The sequence below is a fragment of the Herpailurus yagouaroundi genome, unplaced genomic scaffold, assembly GCF_014898765.1.
Source record: "Herpailurus yagouaroundi ecotype Mexico unplaced genomic scaffold, PumYag 159, whole genome shotgun sequence".
Taxonomy (NCBI): domain Eukaryota; kingdom Metazoa; phylum Chordata; class Mammalia; order Carnivora; family Felidae; genus Herpailurus; species Herpailurus yagouaroundi.
This window is the reverse complement of record NW_024412400.1, coordinates 66,525,744-66,549,179: the sequence shown is the minus strand read 5'-3', so window position 1 is coordinate 66,549,179 and position 23,436 is coordinate 66,525,744. Positions and strand designations below refer to the sequence as shown.

Below are 23,436 nucleotides of genomic sequence, written 5' to 3'. Positions count from 1 at the left end.
TTTTTTTTTTATTCACCCACGGACACTTCCAAAACGTGTCGATTGATCCTTTTTTCTCTCCAGATGAAACCACGATCCAGAATCCTCGGGACCCAAAGCCACCTCCATGTAATTCCGACCATCAGGCAAGAAATACAAATGATCAAACAACGTTACTTCTTTCGGCTGCAATCAGATAATCCTACTAATCCAATAGATTTATCTCGATTGGAAATTGACCTCAAAAATGAATCCCTGGCGCTGATGTCCAGTAGAGCGATTTCGTAGCCCTGTTCGGGTGACCGAAGGAACTGTGGTTTCTTTCCTTCTTCTTTTTAAAAAATCTTTTTGAATTCTGGGTGCACTGCTCGCAAAAAATGCCGAGGACCCTGGTTTTCCCCTAATATAGGTTTCTACTCCAAATCGGTGCAGGATGAAAAATGGTACAAAGATACCCCTAGTGGCTCGAAGTGATATTGCAGGGAATCTCACTTTTTTTTTTTTTTTTATCCCTTCTCCTCACCTCTCCCCCCCCCCACCATCGCCCGCCCCCCACTAGATAACTGGCTGCTGTAGTAGTTAAATAAGAAGAAGGTGAACCGAGATTAACATGAATAGTATATGACTACTTGAAACATCGTCTGATCTCTCTTCTTTGTTTTACTTTAAAGACCGAATCTTCTGTGTGTCTATCTCCCCAGTATTGCATCTTTTTTTCAACAGAATTTTCCCCAATGGCATTTAGTAGCTAAAATGCCAGTTTGGAGCAGCTAGTGATTTCAAAGCAAATGTATTTCTTTCCTGAATAACTACAGATACCCAAAGAAACCTCAGTCTTCCTGAGATGCTGCTCTTTGGAAAAAACCTTAATGTTTTGTTTTCTTTAAAAGAATATGATTATGGATACATATTTTTTAGACAATCTCTTCTCATTTCGGACTTTTGATATTCATTCAGCAGAGCAGATGATGGATGCTGTAAGCCTATGGTCAAAGAGCAAGACCTAAGGGTCATTATATACTACTTCTCAATGTTTATCTGAACCTTGTGCAATTCAATGATCTCAAGATTACTACTAACATTTTTGACAGGTTTTAGAGAAAAAAGTGATGCAATCAATTTCAAGACTCCATTTTGGTAAGCAATACTTCACAAACTTCACTGTGCCTACCAAAGACCCAGGAATCTTTTCAAAATGAGGATTCTGTTTTGGTAGCATCAGAGAAGGAATGAGATTCTGCATTTCTAACAAGCCCTCTCACTACACTCTGATTATCAAGGATTAGTAAACTTCGGAAGTTTAATTCACTTTCATGAGTGGGTGCAATGGCTGCAAGGACTCCACCATCTTCATTCTTAACTAACTAAATAATCAAGTCTTTTTAGCATATGAGCTATTAAGGAGTCAAGAGATCTTCTATTACTGGTTTTATTATTAATTGGCTATGTGACCTTGAGCAGTCACTTTTTGGCCCATGGCTAACTTATCTATTAAAATTAAAGAGTAAACCAAAATAAATGAACAAACATATCTGTTACTAGATGTGACACTCAATATTGTAAATTAATTTATAAAATTAATGTAATTATTATTAAAAGCCCACTATAATTTTTCATGGAACTTGAAAAGTGAATCTTAAAATGTGTTTGCAGGGTTAAAGGGTCAAGCTTGTCAATACGATTTTATATACAATACAATACAATACAGTATAATACAATTAAGAACAAGGTATGGATAATTTCCATATAAACTTTTATGACTTAATATAAAATGCCAGTAATTGAGACAATGTAGCTTTGGTTCAGGAATAGAAATTAGTCCAATGGAAGAGAACAGAGGGCTCAGAAACAAATCCCTGAATTTATGGAAACTTGATAAATAACAGGTGGCATTACAGAATAGTGAAGGAAAATGAATTATTCAGACAATATATTAGGCAAATGAAAAAATTATAATGCTAGCTTTCCAATTCACATCTAAATATGCATTTAAGGTAGGATAAAGGCTAAAGATACAGAGCAAAACTTAAAACCTTTTAAAGAGAAATAACTTTGTGATTTTGAGTAGACAAGAAGTGTTTATTAAACATTAAGACATCGAAAAGGAAGTCCAAAAGGAAAAATATTAATTTTGATATATTAAAATTAAAGATGTATGTATATCAAAAAATCCAAGGCATACACTGAGAGAAGAAATTTGCTATGCATATAACCAAAGAAGGACTAGTATTCTAGTACATAAAGCTATCTTACAAACTTACAAAGAAAAAAAAATATGATAGGAAAAAATGAGCCAAGAAGATGAACAGTCAATTGACAGAAGGGGATTTTCAATATCCAATAAACATCTGAAAAAGATACCCTAGTTATCAGTGAAATGGAAGCTAAAATGGTGAGATATAATTTCACAGGTATGAAATTGGCAAAAATGTGTAAGTCTAGCAATATGAAAGATGGATGAGAATGTGGAGAAACCATGGGAGGTTTATAATAGGACAACTTCAGAGAGCAGTTTAGAGACAGTTGAAGATTCTCATTTCCTAAAATCTAGTCTTTACTCCTGTGTACTTCTCTTCACATGTACAGAAAATATCCATTGCAGAATTACTTGAAGGAGAAAAAAAAAGGAAAAGGAAAAAAAATCTAAACACCTTTAGATAAATAAGTGGACAAGTAATTATGGAATAGTCACATACTGTGATACTTGAAGCAGAAAAAAAAATGCACTATAGCTATTTGAGTTATCATGGATACCTCTCAAAAATGTGATGTGAAGCAGCCACAATAAATGTAGGCTGCAGAAAGATACTTGTGGGATGATAACATTTATGTATCAAGTTTTAAAACATGCAAAAACAATTATATATATATATATATATTTATATATATATATATATATATATATATATATATATATAATTTGAGCATATGTATATGTGACAAAAGTATATAAACATCCATGATAATGATAAACTTGAAATTCTTGGTAGATGTTATCTCTGGGAAGAATGGAGGTTAATGACACTGGAAAGACATCACAGGGAACTTCAGCTGAATTTTACATGCTTCATTTCTCAGACTAAATCTTGAGTACACATGTGTTTATATTATATATAAATTGTTTGTATGTCTTAACTATTTCATTAAAAATGAAATATTTAAACTGGATGATTTCCATGAACACTTGACAGTATTAGAATATTTTAAATTAGAACAAATATAATGTAGAAGTGAAAAATTAGTATGAGAGTCTAGAATTTAATAATGTGCTTTTTAAAAAACATCTGAAGTACTTACTATTTCTAGAAAGTGGAAATGGATCAATGCTTATTTATTTCTACCATAGGTATGAAAATTTCCAGCTGACAAGCAAAAACTACCACCTAAATGACAAAAATGTGGTTACGTACCAGGAAAATATAATCCTCAACTAGCTCCTTTTTGTATTTTCCTTTGATCTCACATAGAATAACCAGGCTCTGAAACTATGAAACAGGCAATCAATCAATGGATGTTCAATTCTGACCAGTTAACTAGGAACCACCAAAACCAGAGTATCCCTAAACCAAACTATAACATAATTCTTCCATAATATTTAAAATTACACATGTGAATCCAAACAGGGAGGCTTTGTTGATATAAAATATAAGAACTGGAAATCTTGTTTCAAAATCATTAGACAGTATTTTTCATAATTCATACAAAACTGGAAGATATCATATCAAATATTAGGAAAGAATTTTTTAGAACCCAATGTTAGAAGTAAAAGTGAGTTAGATTAGCAGTTAATACCACTCAACTCACATTGAACTCAGTAAAGATACCTGGACAAATTATCAATCAATTTTCAACCATTCACAACAGCATTCCTGAGCAACAGCCGAAGCAGCTTTGTAATAAAGAAAGAGAGAGGAGACAATTTAATATCCTTCAATGATAGAATGAATAAAGGGGAAGAGCAAATGTAGCATTTCCAAAATTTGGAGATGTTGACGTATTCTTTCAGCAACCACTTATGGAATACCTCCTGCAAACTGGACATAGCATAAAGTATTCCACAAGAGAGTTAACTTTAAAACAAGTAGCTACCACAAACCCTTAGTTAGCTATTGATAATTGATTCATTCATTCTAAATGGTTAATAGTTATTTTGAATTAATATTTCACCATCTATACTGAAAATGAGATATTAGACACTAATATAGAACTGAAGGTTCATTTTCAGTGTGTTTAAGTACAAACTGATGTGATGGCTTAGGGTAGTCAATGAAGGAGGAAGAATAAAACAAGAAGTAAAAGGATGAGGGTTGTAGAGGAAAGGAAAAGACTGAGGATAAAAATATTAATCAAACTCATTTCTCTCCCTGGTGATTTACTTTACAGACAACATAGAAACTTAATCTTTGGATCCCTCAGAGTACAAACGATTAGTGAATGAATGACTTAATGGACCAAAGTGTGAAGCTAGTTGGCACATGAAGAAAACAAATTTATTCTCTATATTGGATAAGCTTGCTAATATCTCTTCAGAAAATGAAATTAATAGAGTAGGGAAGTAAAAGACTACTGTGACTAACAACAATGGGAAATGAAAGGCCAAGATTGGCAAACTTGAGTGCCAATTGGAATATGGGATTCCAATTTGATGGTGTCACTAAGATTTCAGCTCTGCTAAAACTTATAGTAGGATTACAAATCTTATTTTGGTTTTTACACTTTAAACAAGCAAACAAAATGATTAATACCAAATGTATCATGTAAAGAAATGGCATAGTTCTACTAAAAACAGATGAGCAAGTGTTTAATTGTTGCTTTTAATACAAGAGTCATTATGAAAAGAGGGTTATGATATTTTTTAGATAATTGATATAACAGTACATCTTATGCGACCAAGTCAAATCAATTAAGTTCTGCCTGGTAGTTAACATTTTAAGATGCTATGGAATATTGGTGTTCTATGTCTGAAAAAAAATTAATCTTATAAAGTATTGTAAAACAGATTTTCTAAAGCAAGTCTTGGGAAAATATATTCTTCTACCATCTTCAGAATTCCCCTGATGTACCCTCATTTTACGTGCTTAAAACTTGAATCTAAATGAATGGCAGCTGGAAATTATGAAAGACATAAAAATAAAAAGTATTGCAACATCACAGGCCTAACTACTGCAAAGGTAGCTGTTTATAAAGAGGTTCTCTCTACAGGGTAGAATGTGCTCAGACAATTCTGCTTAATTAGAAAAGACTACTTAAAACACTTGACCGATACTGAATATTTCAGGTATGTATTGGGAGAACACACCTGCTTGAATGCTAAATTTACCAGATGTGTCTTTATATTTCATGGTTTGAAGACCTGTAATGCAAACCAAGGAAGTAATGATCAAGACTAGATATTTTATGATGAGACTGTCAAATAGAGAAATGGGGCTTCATCAAGATTAGTTTGAGATTCTAAAACATATTTTCAAAGCTCAAGGGCTTAAGTCAGAAATAAATCTAGATTTTTGAAACAAATTTAAGTCAGTTTGAGCTGTTACAATTTCTAAATTTTGGTGACATTATGCTAATAATTAAGAATCTGTTTTGTTTCTTTTTGAAAGAGGTTTTTTAAATCTATGATTTATATTAAATTGGCACAATTATTCTTTACTTAAAAATATGTGAGTTCTCATCTTCAAAGATTTTGGCTGTTAACAGCTTACTACATTATTATTTTACACAGTATTTTAGAGTTTAGATTTTTATATTTTTGAAATTGAATAATATTTATATTATTATATAAATAATAACTTTATAGCAGATTCTCTATTTTAGCTGCTTTTGACTCCATCATACCATAGTTGATTTTAATCCATTGCAGTGTAGCCTAGAATTAAATTATATAAATGATCTTAAGTATTTCTTTAGTAGTGAATAAAACAACCAAAAAAACATCCTATTGTACATCATCCATTGAAATTTATTGTACAATATTACTTTATCTGAGTCAATGTTTCCAGTATTAGTAAAATTTACTATAAACTTTAACTCAATTATGGAAAAGTCACATGAAAATTAATGATTTGTATTTCAATCTAGAAAAGGAAAAATTTTGTTACATCCCAATGACATTACCATCTCATTGACTTCACATACATGGGTTGGGTACTCTTCCCTCTCTGGATAGGATTTTATGCCAATTACACAATTAGAAGTAAACACTGGCCTGGATTTTCATTATTGTTCAATTAGTGATTTAATGAGCATCATCTACCTGTCCGAAAATATTTAGTTTCATAATTTCCTAAAATATTAAATAAAGGAGACCTTTAAATCACATCTTCAAAAGAAATGATCTGTCAGTCTTTCTTCCTCTTTCTGCCTCACTCTTTCTCTCTCTCTCCCTATGTGTACATGTGTCTTCATGTCTTTCTCTTTCCCTCTGACTCTCTCTCTCTCTGAGAATCTCTGAACACATAAATCCACCTCCTTAGTTAATTTTTTTATCATTTGGAGAAAACTGGAAATCATGTCACAAACGTTCAAAAGGATGAATTTTCCTAAAATCATTTGTATTTGGTTTAGAGCTTGCTTTTTAATTATATATGAATAAAAATTATTCTGATGACCTCGAAACAAAAAGTAGAGTGAACTAACCACATTAGAATGATATATTAAAAAGAGGATTGTCAAACTATATTAACACTAAATGCATAAGTGGCTCAAACTTCCAACCATCCATTCTCAAAATCATGACTCTCAGCCTAAGCACTGGGTTTTTTTCTCTAAAAATTTCCCAAACCTTCTTAGAGTTAAGTATATTATTCAGAGAAAGTAATATTTAAAAAGTTCAAAGAAAGATTTTTTATGTCACCAAGTTGATAGATTACCAGAGTAGATAGTTTACATATTAACAGAAAATTTACCTATTATAAGATCAAACAAGAATATAATTCTTAACTATTTGTAATATATTAAGCCTACTTCACAGTTCACATCCTCATCATATATAAGTCTGATAAAAGATACATGTCTGAAATTAGTTTCACCATTAAAAATGGTTGTACCATTAAAAAATTAGTTTTACCATTAACTTATCATTAAAGCAAGCAGAGTACATTTGAACTGTGGCCCAAAGAAGTGCAGTTTTAGAGTCCATGTATAGACTCCACAGATCTCCTTTTGCTAAATAGAAAAAAAAAACCTAAGAAAGCAAATGACTAAAATAACCAAGGTCACACTGAGGTCAATAACATTGCTAGATGAGAAACCACACTGCACCATGCCACTTTAGATTTGTTTTTCCTTTGGTTCTTGGTATTAAAGTGTCATTGTTATTAAAGTATTTGACCACAACCAAGCTTCAAAAATTGCATATTAACAGGTCAAAAAGCACAACATTAGATATGCTCAATATAGTTAGCAGAATAATGGCCCTCCAAAGATGTCCACATTTTAATCTGTGGAATCTATGGATATTTTACCTCACGTGACATGAAGGACTTTGCAAATATGATTAAGTTAAGGATCTTGAAATGGGCCCAATGTAATCACAAGGTGCCTTATAAAAGGAAGGCAGAAAATTTTGAGCCAGAGAAATAACAGAAGCAGAAATCAGAGACAGATAAAGAGAGAGAAAGAGATTTGAGGATGCTATACTGTTGCTTTAGAAGAAGGAAGAAAGGGCTATAAGCCCAGGAATGCACGCAGCCTCTAGGAGTCGGATAGTCAAGGAAACGGATTCTCCTCTAGAGCCTTCTAAAAGGAACGCAGCCCTTGACAACCCACTTTGGACTTCTGACTTGCTAAACTGCAAGTTGACAAATTTCAATTGTCTTAAACCACTAAAGTTGTGGTAAATTGTTACAGCAGCAATAGGAAGCTAATACACTTAACCAAAAATATGTATTAAAATTATTCTGAGAATAATCATTTCTGCCCAATAAAAACATAATACATGCTACATATGCAATATAAGATTTTCTAGTATACACTTTTAAAAAGAAGTAGCTGAAATTAAATTTACTAATATATTTTCTTTAGCCCAATATATAAAAATATAATCATTTTCATATGTAATCACTATTGAAAATTATTAATAAACCATTTTATAATTTTTGTAAAAGTCTTCCAAATCAAATGTATATATTGGATATCTAGTATCTACAGCACATCTCATTTTGGACTAAGTCCACTTCAAGAGCTCAGTTGCCATATATGACAAGTGACTACCATATTGGGTAGCACAGCTTTAAACTATAAGAAGCAAATTAAAAAGAAAAATCCATATATTATTCTATAGATTATTCTAATATTCTCTTACCTATAACAATCTAGACTGAGAATCACAAAGGCATCTAAAGAAATCAGGATGTTGTACAGGCAGTTTTCTAATAACCATGTGCTTGAGAAGTGTATTTCAAAAGGGAGATCAGAAAAGGAGCAAAAACAAAAGAATAATGTGAGAGAAGAGTATGATCACTTAATGACACTGAGTTGTCTGATGTTTGTGAAAAATGCTAAGGATAACAGAAAAGAAATTTCTCTGGTATCTTCAAAGCAAAAAGATAAACCAAGTAAAAGATAAGAATGACATTGCTTGGGGCCAACTATGTAATATGAACAAATGACCAAGAGAAAAGCAAAACTATTAAACCACAGCTTCCAATTTCTCCACAGAGAAGAATGATGTTTGAACTGGAAAAGAGTTTGATGGTGAGAAAATGATAAGAAAGCCTGAAGGTGATTTAAATTAGTTTTAAGATTCCAGGTCCAAATCAGTTACCTAACAGGATACTAAAAATACTTGAAGATGTGTTTTTGGAATGAATATCTAATATCTTTGAGTCACCATGGAAAAATGCCATGAAAACTGTTAACTGTCCTGGTTTTCAAATAGAATTCCAGAAACTGACATTTACTATTCTTGACATTAACTGAAATTCTAGAACTCATGCTCACATGTGTTCACTAAGTATATGACAAAAAGAATAAAATCTTATTAGAGTTATTGGAATGGCAGATCAAAAATGTGGTTTGAATTGTTTATCTTGACTTCATGCAAGGCCTTTTATTAAAAAACACCACTCATAATTTTCTACTGGACAAAATTATGAAGTATAGGCTGAATGATTTGCCTCTTTTGAAAGTTGAACAATCATTCTTCTGTAGCATCCATTGAATGTTCTTTGATGTCTACTTCTTTTTTCCCTTTTTGAGAGTTAAAATTTCTAAAAGAATTTGTTTTGTAATCAGGCCTTTCCATTAAACAAATTAGTCTAGTGATGGGTATGAATGAGATGCTATAGTAGGAGATGGACTTAGACCATGGACTTTTAAATAGATTACTTAAAACCATTAACTATTTTGGGAATTATACTTTTCAATGATGCTTTTCCAAATTATTTATTAATAGGAGTTTGATATAAAGCATTTAAATAGTAAATTTTAAATTGAATTTTAATTCAATTTAATCAGATTTTGACATCTAGATCCTCTGTGTATCCTCCATTGCAACATAGAAACCAAAGTCTCCTTATTTTTAATTTACTCACTGATATAACTATTTCTATTTAATTAATCAAGCATGTTTTTATCAAAAGGCATTTCTTATTGATAGTATTTAATTGGATTACAAGGAAATTCAGGTTATAAATAGAGTAGTTTTAATAAAAGCTTCAAAATCAATCTAAATTTAAAGTGAATCAATCAAAATACAACTCAATATCAATCTTAATTTTGGCTACATGCATTTCAAGTGAACTCTTATGATATAAAGACATGGAAGTGTTCTTTAATCTTTTTTGATTCCTAATTTTGGCAAAGTCAGATAACCTTTCTCTATCCTCTCTCTCCCCTGATATATCAAGAAATAGATCAGAAAGCAATATAACAGACAAAATAATAATAATAATAATAATAATAATAATAATAATAATAATAGTAGCAACTAATAAAAACAGAAATGAGAATAAAATCTCAATATAGGCTGTTTTCCTCCTCTCATTCTCTTTCCTTCCTTCTACACATCTTGTTTTTAATATACATATTATATTAAATATATTTATGTATATACATCTATAATATATGTATATTGATATATAATATATCAATATACATATCATTAAATATACATAATATACGAATAAAGATATACATATTCCCATGTGGTTATTGCAAAGACTAACAGTTTTAACTACTCCTTTGCTCATGAGCGCTTTTAAGACACGAAGATATAATGATCATAATAACAAAAATTATGTCTACTTTCATTTGTTTAATGCATCTTCTGTACTTGGTTCTTATTCTTATGTATGTCTTTCAAGTTTGAATTGTTCATATAATTTTTCCTATTTTTACAGAAAACAGAAACCTCATAACACTAAATGACCTGCTGCCACTATAAATGGATTAAACTAGGATTGCATTCAAATTTAAATCCAAGTTTCTTGTACTTCCTTTTTACTGCAAAGAGAAGTAAACTCACAGGTGAAGAGTATGGGTACTGAAGAAATGACTCAGTGTTCAGGAGTTCATGCAAATGGAATGACCCCCAAAATGATAAGGGGTCACCTTTGGGCAAAGGGATGCCCCCATGCACTCCTCAAGAAGCAGGGATAATGCCAGGATTAGATTAGCTTTACTCACCCTGCCTCACATAGGGTCAATGCTGCTGACTATTTTGAAGAACAGTAGAGGGTAAGGGTATTTCTTGTAGTGAGACACCATGGTGATTTCACCCATTGAGAAGGAAAACTATGTACTTAAGTGAGGGACTACAAGAGGAGAGCATTGCCTAGTGTTCAACTTAGGAGCAGTTGGCAAAATCCTCTTTAAATGACCATCAACTAAGGGAAAACACCAGGCTACCAAAGCCAACACTGCGGTTTGCTAGCAAAAGAGTTTGTTTCCCTGATTATCTTGGAAAGGGTGCTTGCTGCCTATAAACCACAGGCAGGACCAACTTTGAAAGATATAGCCAGATGCACCAAGGAAGCATATTCAGAGTAGCCTATGACAGCAGAAGAGTCAACTAAGGTTGGGGAGACAGATCCTAGAGGACCAGGTAACAGCAAGATTCTTCATCAAGGAATTGAAGTGACACTGGACTTCTTGATGTGGATCCATATACACTCATCCTGCATGGCTGTGCCAGCCTCCTCACTGGCCTCCACTCCCCTCATCTAATTTTTTTTCAATCTGTTCCTCATATGGACACCAAAATAAATTGTTTATAAAATAAATCTAGTTGGGGCACCTGGGGGGCTCAGTCGGTTAAGCATCCGACTTCAGCTCAGGTCATGATCTCACAGTTCATGGATTTCAAGCTTCACTTCAGGCTGTGTGTTGATTGCTCAGAGCCTGGAGCCTGCTTCAGATTCTGTGTCTCCCTCTCTCTCTCTGTCCCTCCCCCATTCAAGCTCTGTCTTTCTCTCTCTTTCTCTCTCTGTCTGTCAAAAATAAACAAACATTAAATTTTTTTAAATAAACCTAGTTGAAACACTTCTATATTAATTATTACCAGGGTTAGTGGTTCTCACCATAGTTGCCCACTGGAATCACTTACGGGGAGAGGTTAAAAATACCAGTGCTTAGCCCTACCTCTCTGCCCCCCACAAACCAATTAAATCAGAATCTCTGACTAGGTCATCAACATTTTTAAAACGCTCCCATATAATTCTTATGTATAGCCAGATTTAAGAACACTGACCTAGAGAGTGCATTTTAGATGCCACAGAATGATAACAAAGCTTTCTTAAGTGACATGCACAGGATTTGCTATCAGAAATGCACAGAGCTACATATCATTTTTTTTTCTTTTCTAATCGTCCATGCTTTTTATTAAGCATTAAACTTCTGCACATGGTTTTCTCTTTGTCTGCAAAGTTCTCTCTTTGAATGCCTTCCTTCCCAACCTATTCACTTCTCTAACTTCCATAGATCCATCAAACCTTAGCACTGACTCTAGAGACCATTCCTCAACAGCACCCACCCATCCCACCCCTCACTACCATCCCACCCCACTTCATACCTCTCCCACTCCCAAACTGGGTTAGCTAGTAATGGATCTCTTAAGAACACTTGCACTTTCATTAATTGCTCTCTGAAGGAGACAGTTTTGACTTTTTCTATGTTTATTAACCAGCATTTTGAACCTATTCAGCATTACAATAAAACAAGAAATACAAGATTGAATCAATGCTATTTTCTAAGTAACTTCTTACAAAGAAGCACGAATGTGGGACAGTGTGGTATATATTCCAGAGAAGTAGGCCTCACTTGAACCTGCTGCATATGCTGTATCATACTGCCAGAAAATAGGACAGCCATGGTCCTCAGCAACTCCTAATTTGCAGCTCTAGAACTTTCCATTTCCATGACAGAAAAACCTTGCCAGATACCTATATTAAACAATCTAATCCTTTATTCATAAATTTGAACAGAAAACCATAAACAGCAAGCATTTGAGGAAAACCAATAGCATTAAAGAGGAAGAACAGATAAATAGAAAAAAAATATATATGGTGGGGAAACATATTTAAGGAAACAAAGAAATATATATATGTATATATATATTTTAATTTAATGTTTTACTGAGGCTCAAGGGACTGCTATTTTGAGAAAACAAATATAGGCTTCTCTAAAAACATATCTATAAGAAAATAGTTTTTATAAAATTTAAATATTGAAATGAAAACTGTAATAGAAGCCTTGAGTAGCCGAATGCACATGGGCTGCAGATTAATTTATAAGCTGAAAGATGAAGTAAAAATACCTCCTTTAAGAATTATACAAAGCACAGAAACATTTATATGAAGACTCACAATTCCATGTTTTCCCTTGGTTTCTTTTACTTCTGTTGCTTTTAAGGAAAACTTAATAAAACAATTTTATTAAAATTATGCCTAATAAAATATTTTCAAGTTGTACACAATGCTGTCATAAAACTGACTAGATAACCTAGCACATTATTTGTGTAAAAGACTCTTGAAGAATAATTTTACTGTACTTTTCAGGAACCATCAGATTATCATTGTGCTTTTGCATTTTTCACCTCAGGCAAAAGTACCGAGAAAAGAAACATAGAATGTTGAAAAAATAAGTCCTGGAAATTCCTTTTCCTTCTGAAGCTGTATTTATTTCCCTAATTTGTTTTTTTTTAAATAATTTTGACTATTCGTGAAATATCTTAAATTGTTATTCGTCACTAATTTAGCTTCAGGATTTTGAGATCAACAGATTTCTCTAGTAAGAAATAAATTATTTCCTTTTTCTTCTATAGGTGTGCTCTGGAGGTGGACCTAAACTAGTGATTTAATTATCTCTTCCATCGATTAGCAATAATCCAAAAGAAGACCCACATAGGAAAAGATGTTCCTTTCAAAATAATTTATAATAGCAAAATTAGAAGGAATCAAAATATGCAGAAGTAATAAAATATTTAAGTAAAATATGGTAATATATTTGATAAACATTATTAGGAGATTATGTAGCAACATGGAACAATGTTCAGGATAAAATGGAAGTGAAGAAAACTATTCAAAATTAAATCTGTGCCCCTATTCCAATTATATAAAAATGTCAACATTTGAATTTGAAGAATTTTAAAGAACATATACAATTTTCATTTTATTTGAATAAGATTTTTAAGGGAAAAATAATAGAATTTTTCTTCTATCCTATCAGTATCTCAAATTTAAGAGTACCCTAAAAGAAAAAAAGTTGATTCACTTTTGAATTAATAGTAAAATGTATACGTGGTTCATACACTCAACTCTGACATCAAATAAGTATCTTGAAATTGCTAATCTGTCCGCTAATTTATCTCATTTTATCCAAGGTGACCATTTTTAATGTAGAAATAGAAACTTACATGTATACCACTTTATAGTTTTTGAAGTACACACACACAAACACACACACAATTGTTCAGTTCTCTTAACCATGAAGCAAGGTTAAAGTAGATAAAGGAAATTGGTACTATAAAAGGAATAGAGATTATAGGTATTATCATCTAAGGATTAAGGGGTCAAGTGAATTTAAGGTCCCACAGGGGCACAACATGAAACCCATTTCCAATCCTTTCTTCTACATTAGCATCATCTCATGACCCCACTTAATAACAGATAATTCATTATATATTTAACTTACAGAGGATAAATTTCTTTTCATTAAGTTTTTAAAATGTAGGAATATTTAGTTTAGTTTATTTATTTATTTTTTGAGTATAGTTGACACATGATGTTACATTAGTTTCAGGCACACAACATAGTGGTTCATCAACTCTATACCTTATGCTATGCTCACCACAAGTGTAGCTACATCTGTCACCATGCAACACTATTACAATATCATTGACTATATTCCATATGCTGAACCTTTTATTCCCATGATTAATTTATCCCATAACTGGAAGCCTATATCTCCACTCCGCTTCACCCATTTTTCCCATCCCTCTATTTCCCTCCCCTCTGGCAACCATCAGTTCATTCTCTGTATTATAGGTCTGATTTTTGCTTTTTGTTTATTTATTCATTTGTTTTGTTTTTTTAGATTCCACATATAAGTGAAATCAGATGGTGTTTGTTTTTCTCTGACTTATTTCACTTAGCATTATACCCTCTCAGTCCACCCATGTTGTCACAAATGGCAAGATCTCATCCTTTTCATGGCTGAGTAATATTCCGTTATATATATAATATATGCATATATTTTATATATATTATATATGCATATGTATTATATAATATATATTATATATGCATATGTATTATATGCATATGTATGTATGCATATATATTATATATATTATATATATATAATATATGTATAATATATATATATACACCAAATCTTCTTTATCCATTCATCTGTCAATGGTAAGTTGGGCTGTGTCCATATCTTGGCCATTGTAAATAATGCTGCCATAAACATGGGGTGTGTATATTGTTTTGAATTAGTGTTTTTCTTTTATTTGGGTAAACAGCCAGTAGTGACATTATTGGATCATATGGTAGTTCCATTTTTAATTTTTTTTACGTTTGTTTGTTTGTTTATTTATTTATTTATTTATTTTGAGAGAGACAAAGACAGAGCAAGTGGGGCAGGGGCAGAGAGAGGGAGACAGAGAATCCCAAGCAGGCTCCATACCATCAGCATGGAGCCTGACACTGGGCTTGAACTCACAAAATTATGAGATCATGACCTGAACCGAAATCAAGAATCAGATGTTCAACTGATAGAGCCACCCAAGTACCCTTCTATTTTTAATTTTTTGAGGAATTTCCATTCCTCAAAATACTGATTTCCACTGTAGCTCTACTAATTTACATTCCCACCAGCAGTGCACAAGGGTTTCCTTTTTCTCCACATCCTCACCAACACTTTATTACTTTTTACCTTTTTGATAATAGCCAAAAGGTGATATCTCATTGTGGTTTTGATTTGCATTTCCCTGATGATCAGGGATGTTGAGCATATTTTCATGTGCCTGTTGGCCATCTGTATGTCTTCTCGGGAAAATTTTAATTTTTTACTTTTCACTTGTTCATTCCTATTTTTATGCAATAAAAATTTGAAGACACACAGGCAGTCTACCAAGTGCTAGAGATAAAGAAATGCCCAAGATACCTCCATCCTCAAAGGATTTGCAGTTCAGGAAGGAAGACATCCAAATAAGTAAAGAAGTATGAGTCAATGTGATAACTGTTGAGGCAGAGATACCAATTATATACAAACAAGGAAATGTTGAATCATTTGTGGGATGGGTGTAAAGAGGAATTTGGGGAAAGTATTTGAGAAACGTCAAACCTGGAGGATAAGTAGCAGTTAATAAGATAAAAGATGGCGCAGAGAGTGATCATATTTTAGAAAGTAAATTCTTTTTCCAAATTAAAGGATTTCATAGAATTTTGTTAATAGGTATCACTAAAAAATCCAATTTTGCAAGCACTATTTAATTCCCAAATAATTTAGTATGACTTCATACTGTTTGTTTAACTACACATGTTTTGGTCATCTGCTAACTCATACAATGAAGTAATTTGTCTGAATGCTGTTGAAGTTGAGGTTAGGGAAGGTCAACAATGCCTAACAATTACAAAGCCTAGGGGAGAAGCTAGAATCTGTAGCTTCAATATTCATCCTGAAGTTATTTCCCACTGAAATCATGACTCATGAAACTTGTGCATCAGTTAAGCCATTTACTAGCCAGACGTGTTGGTGGATATTTTCAGGCTCTCTTTAGATTAATTTGAAATAATAAAGTTCTGTTGTGTAATAACTGCCTGACATCAGCCACTCTCAGTGCCATTAATTATAGGCTTATATCTCTCCACTATACCTCAACATTTATAGGCCATTCTTTACATAACACCACTACTCTTAGGTCCTCTTCTTTCTCTATGAATAAATCTGTTTGCTTTGAGTTTGAAGAGGATGAACATAGTGAGGGATTAAACTTCTATTCACAGTTAATGGAAAAAGCAGTTTGGTTCAATAAATTCTAATATTCCTAAAACAGTTTTAATGGATATTGTTTTAATTCAATCAAAAGAACAGTTCTTCAATACATACATCTAGAGTCCTAATAAAATTCTCATCGTAACATCTGCTTCACCTTCACTCCAACTACACCTGCTGAATTTGAAACTGTCAAAGCACCTTGGTGGTAGTATAAATCAGTTTATCTTCATGTGGTAGTACATATGACCAGGAAGAAAAGCCATGTCTCAAAACCATGTTTCTGGAACTACTCCTTCTTTGTCTGAGGTGACAGATATCTTACAACGGCCTTCTGTTTCCCTAGGTGAAGTAATAAACCTACCTGTCTGGGGAACTGCTTATGTTTCTTCCCTCACCTTTCAGCACCTACCCTCCTCTGGGCCCGTTGTAGTTATTAGAAGTAGGCACCAGCTTTCTGAATGCACTCTAGCCTCAGTGAAGTAAAATGAGTGGGAACTCAGCAGTTCAGGTCCCGGGATTTAGTACAGTTTGAAAAATATAATTTTGGCGCTCAGCTCCCAAAGGCTAGTAATTTTCGGGAGATCTCCTTCTTCCCATTTGCATGCTGTCACAAGGCATGGTACTCGCCTTCACCTTCACATCTACTTCACCCTCCATTTGTAAGGCAGCCTATCTTACTCTACTTACTCTACTTGAGGGAGGTGACTACTCTCTTGTATTCTTCATCTGGCTCTCTGCTCTCTTCCTCATCCTCACAGGGCCCATTTACCAGGACTGGTCCAACTCTCCCCTGTTGCCTTCCAGCCCCACACTGGCTTATAACCTAGCGTGACATCCCTTCCAACTCTGCCCTGCACTCCCTCATCCTCTTCATCCTAGGCTTCCCTTTTGACCCCATAACTGCTTCTGCTCAACACTTGACTCCAACTTCTTTTAGACTGTAAACTACATGAAAACAGGAAATCTTGCTTATGAATGTATTCCCAGTCTTTTAAAACATAGAAATAGCTAATACATATTAATTGAGTGAAATAATGGATTTTCTTCTTCCATGAATTCCTAATAACTGTCTTACCACTTCATAAGAGATAATTTTGGTAAAACAAGATGGAAGAATTAAACAAAACAATAATATATCATTCAAAATAATTTAGGTTACGCTATAATAACAACCTTAAAATTTCAGATTGCTTATAACCATAAAGATTGATTTTTTGTGCATGCATATGTGCAACTTGATTTAATAAGGATTCTCATCTTCACAATCATTGAAGAGTTCTGGGAATGAGGCTGGACCTATCTTGTGAAGCTACCATCTCCTCATGAGTCCAAAATTCACAAAGGGGAAGAAAGCCTAAGAATTGCACACTGGCTCTTAAATGAACAAATAGCGTATCTGTTAACATCTCTTCATATGGACAAAGCAAGTTATATAGTGACAATCAAACTTCAAGAGGATATGGAAGTATAATCCTCCCATGACGCTGGATGAAGAGAACTGAAAATATCGATGAGAACTAGTCATGTTTGACACAATTAATAACAAAGTTTTATATCCTTAAGCACTCATTTGTCAGTAAAATCAGCACAATTCTACTTAAATATCTTTCTACCTAAACAAGGAGGATGAATAGAAATCTGCATTCTTCAGTATCAGTCCTACATCCCTATATATTCTTTTTACTCCGGTCTATAAAGAGCACAGAGAAAAAACAGAGATGTTTAACAGAAACCTATGCCTACAATAAGTGAAAGGTATAACAAAAAAACCCACAAACTTTTAGGGGGAGAAAAACATTCTAGGCAGAGGAAATAGCAAGGGTGCTTCTATGTTTACGGGGCAGGCATGAGGAAGTGGGGAGGAAAAGGGATGGGATTCTTCTATATTTTGAAGGTTGATCCAAAACGATTTCCTGAATGTATAAGGGTGTGAGAAAAGGAACTGGCCCACAGATGATACTAAGGTCTGTAACCTTGTTGCATAACATTATCACATTTGCAAAGAGCTCAGTAAAATGTAAATCTGTTTGAGAGCAAACAGATACAAGCAGATTGGAGAGAATCAGAAGTCCTGGCAATGCTAGGGATTCCTAATTAGATAAAGTTGTTGCTTTTTTCATCTTTTCAGCAACATAACTTTACTACTTGATGTAAATAAATGTCTCTTGATGGTAAAAATTAAATCATTCCTTGGCTTTTGGTGTACATGTACTTGTGCTTAATTTCCCTTAGTTTTTCCCTACATATCTAGTTATTTATTCTGAATGTCTCATGCATTGGTTTTTCAGGTAAAGGTAAGGGCATCTTTAAATTGATGATTTTCAACTAACAAGTGCATGTACATTATCAATAATCCCATGTTGTTTGTGAATTTTCACCTAACAATAATTCACTCTGAGCAGGCACGCTGTGTTCTATTATACAATGTTTGATGACTGCAAAGCTGCAGGCTTGTGCTGTAACCAGCTGATGTCCTCAGATGACCCAGATTGGAAACAGGCTTCTCTACCACTGCAACATACCATTCTATAAGCCAGAGTGATTAGAATAGTGGAATCCCCGTCATCTCAGGTGCTGAAAGCTGTGGGTAGAACAGGCTTTTGGTATATGTGTGTGTGCAGGTTGTAAAGAAAAAGATTTTACCTTTGGATGTGTTAGGTAAAGCTTATTAGCTATCATGGAGGACATGTCCAATATGTAGTATGGCTTTGTATCTTTCAATACAAGCCTGGAATTCAGAATTACTTCCAGGAATAGAGATGTAACTTTGAAAACGGCATATAGATGCTATTTTCAGCTACGAGACTGGATGAAATAATCAAGAGAGAGTGAGTGTAAACACATAGGATGAGAACCAAGAACGGAACCTCAGGGCACCCAAATGTTAAAATGTCTAGATGAAGAGGAGGAAACCACCAATGGAGACTAAGGAGTGATGAGTGAGGGTCACTGCTGGGAAATAAAGTAAGATGACATATAAATGCTCTTCATAAATTGTAAAGTGCCATCAGAGCACAGCCTGCTTGGGATTCTCTCTCTGCCCCACCCCTGTTTGCATGAACTCTCTCTCACTCTCTCACAAACTAAATAAATAAATTTAAGAAAAAAAAAGTCCAACTGTTCTGACCTTCCATGGCCCAACTTCTTCAATCTTTTTGCAATACCATTTTAAAAACTGAACCATTAAAACATTGTCCCGAAATGTTTTATAGCCTTCAGCAGATTATACCTTGTACTATACTTGTTAATGTACATGTTTTTATCTCTCCTGCTGGCTGGTTAAATGCTTTATAGACAGATGTCTTAAATAATCTCTGTATTTCTAACAGCATCTAATTTAATCCTTAATATGTCATATGGAGTCTATAAATTTTTAATAATTCAGTGAATCAAAGAATAAAGTAATAAATATATGTTTATCCTGAGCAATGTTTCATTTCTTTTGGAGAGAAAAGTCTTCAACTAATATTTATCTTATGATACAGTACTTGGTCTCTAATTTCAATTGATTTTATATTATTGCCAAACATATTTAATGTCTGCTATTGTGTTTTCTAAGTGGAAAGTGGAAGTCTAGTCCAAAATTTAAAGGCCTGAAGAAAAATTAGCACTGATATAAACACGGTGGGTACTTAAACAATGAAAAAGAAAATCAATCTGTTGATTGCTTTAAAATTACAGGAGTAAGTAACAAGTTAGCCCTCCTTCCCCCTTTCTTTCTTTTCTTCTCTGTCTTTCCCTCCTTCTTTGCTTCCCTCTTCCCTCTCTTCTTCCTTTCCTTTGCATTTCTTTTATCTCTCTTTTCTTTTTTCTTTTCTTCTCTCTCTCTCCCTTCCTTTCTTTCCTATTTTTATTCAATTTCCTTGTTACAATTATACACTTAGATGGCTAGAAGAAAAGTCATAATGCTCAGATTTACTATAAAGTTGACCCAGACCAAGTAATGTTATCACTGAAGCCAAATGATAATAAACTTTAATGTTTTTCATTAATGAAAATGTATTCTCTTCATGACAGAAAATAATATTTCATATACTATTTTAAAATCCATTAATATATATCTTTATTTATATAAAATATATATAAAAGCATTCTAGCATTTAGAATATAAAACATATATTAAAGTAAAATCTTCCTCTAAAACTATACTAAGTCTCTATCTCTGTATATCTCTATCTCTATTTATATCTGCAGGGAGAGAGTTTCATTTAAAGTATTTACTTGCTGGTGGGTTTTCTGCTTCCAAATAGGATGTAGAGGGATCAAAACACCTTTCCTACCATCAAATAATGAGGAAAAACTAGATAAATTAGAAATCATAATATTCTGTGTGGTTATTAAAGCCTGGTGCATGCTAGGAAACCCCTTGGTAAAGCAAATTCCAGACAAGAACAAACACTTAATAGATGAGCCATAAGCATAGCAGCCACTACACCTTGGGCTAAATGGTTGGTATGGGCAGACACACAGTGGGTCTGCCACAGAGTTTTCAGGGACAAGGTCAAATCCCCCATGTCTTAGACGACAGCGTGGGAAAGGCAGGTTGCATATGGATCTGAAAGACATCCAAATGCTAAAGCACATTGTTTGAGCCATAATTCTTCCCTGCTGAATTTTTCCAAAATCTATTTTTCCAAAAATGCAGCAGTGCATGAGAAATACATAGTATTTCCACCACCTTAGATTCTAGGGCTTTGCTAGGGATAAATCCACAAATACACACAAATATCTGAAAGTGCAAACCCTTTCCTCTTCCTGGAAGATAAGGTGAGGGAATACCCTTTCAGCATCTTTGTAGGTTGAGTTGACCTGGTAATATCATTCATAGCAATTCATTTTTGGAGCTCTACATAATCCTGATACCAAAACCTGACAGGGATATCACAAGAAAAACTATCCACTAATAATCCTTGTGATCATAGTTACAACAGTCTTTAACAAAATATTAGCTAATGAATTAGCAATACATAGAAAAGATTTAATCTGTAGTGCTTATCCTACTAATTAAAGGGAAGTTTAACATTTAAAAAATCATTCAAGGGGCGCCTGGGTGGCGCAGTCGGTTGAGCGTCCGACTTCAGCCAGGTCACGATCTCGCGGTCCGTGAGTTCGAGCCCCGCGTCAGGCTCTGGGCTGATGGCTCGGAGCTTGGAGCCTGTTTCCGATTCTGTGTCTCCCTCTCTCTCTGCCCCTCCCCCGTTCATGCTCTGTCTCTCTCTGTCCCAAAAATAAATAAACATTGAAAAAAAAATTTAAAAAAAATTAAAAAAAATAAAAAATCATTCAATATAATTTATCAATTAAAGGTTAATACATAAACATCTCAACTGATGGAGAAAAATAACTTTACATAATTCTATACCCATTTGTGATTTAAAAATATGTATCAGCAAACCAACAATAACAGGAATTTTTCTTGATCTGATAAAGACTTAGAATATACTAAGAGATCAACAATACATAGGTAAATCGCACAATTAAAAGTTGTCAAATATTTTAACAGACCACTCACTAAAGATATATGAACAGCCAATTAGCACAGACAAAGGTGTTCAACATCATTAGTCATCAGAGTAATACAAGTTAAAACCACAAGGAAATACAATTTAAAACAACTACAATAAAAAGGACTAAAAATGCCAAATGTTGGCAAGGATGTGGAGCAACTGGAACTCTCATACGTTGCTTATGGAATGCAGAAAGAGTCAACTATATAAAAAGAATTGGAAGTTCTTATAATTACACATCTACCCTAATAGCCAGAATTCCACTCCTACTTATACAAAAGAAATTAAAAATTTGTAACAGCTATTTACAGGAGCTAAAAATGTAAAATAAATGTCCATTATCAAGAGAACAAATAAACAGCAGAATGCTATTTGTTAGAATATTCTTCATCAATAAAAGGAACAAATTGCTGATAAAGTCAACAACCTGGATGAATCTTTAAGAACCAAAAAAACCCAAACATGTCATTTATATTGAAACGGTATTAGTATTGCCAAATACTAATCTAGACTAATCTGTACTGATTAGTATAGATTATATTAATGATCCTATGTAAAAGATTATATTAATCTTTACTGGTTAGTATAGATTACTAATCATGCTAAAGGTTAGAAATACTAATCTATGATCGTTGAAGTATGATAAGATTCAGAAGAGTACTTTCCTGGGATGTGCAGATGTTGGAGACTGACTAGAAAAAAGCACAATAAGAACTTTTGGGGATAGCAGAAATACCCCATTTGGGGATGGTAGAAATATTCCATATGGTATGTTTTTCCCCCATGTGCTGGATTTTCCCCTAAAGTCACCACTACCTCCCGAAAACAGTAGTGAGTTAAACTTCATTGTTGATTCAGTCATAAGCAAACCTACTTCTAAACATTTTGAACCGGAGGAAGAAACTTTAGATGGTTTTCTCTTCTAAAGTAATTTTAAATTATCTTTCATCTTTAGTTTAAGAAACTAACATTAGTTAGCTAATTATGCTTTTTGAAGCTTTATAGAATTATAATTCTCAGCCCGGTTTTGGAAATACAGTTGATTTAAGTATTAAAAAATAGGTAAAAGTTATTTGCTGGTGTCACCATATGGCAGCAATTGAATCAACTGCTATAACAAAGATAATAAAAAATAAATTTCTAAGAATCAAACAAGTTGCAGCTCTCATGAGCTATCTTAATTAACTTTTCCCTGCTCTTTCTTAGTACCTCTCTTTCATGTGCAAATACCTACTAATATTATGCCCAAGGAGGAAGTTCAGTCTCCTTTCCGATCTAAAAATCAGTGCTGCCCTGCTTATCAGCCAGCAGAGGGCATAATGAATGAATTCCCAAGTCCTCAGAAAATAGCTAAGAGCACCTCTGTTCTTCGGCTTTGTTAAACATGTAATTTGCCTCTTAAATCTGCATAGGCAGTGTAGCTGATTATTCTTATTAGTTGTTAAACTTAACCACTACTTATGTTCATTCAAACAGTTCTCTTTTCACTTGTCACATATATCCAATT

General features: G+C 33.4%; 1 protein-coding gene across 3 annotated transcripts in view; it reads right to left on the bottom strand.

Annotated features, from left to right (window-relative positions):
- NLGN1 (neuroligin 1) overlaps window positions 1-23,436 on the bottom strand; it is an 847,062-nt gene that overhangs the window by 687,314 nt on the left and 136,312 nt on the right. The window lies entirely within an intron of this gene.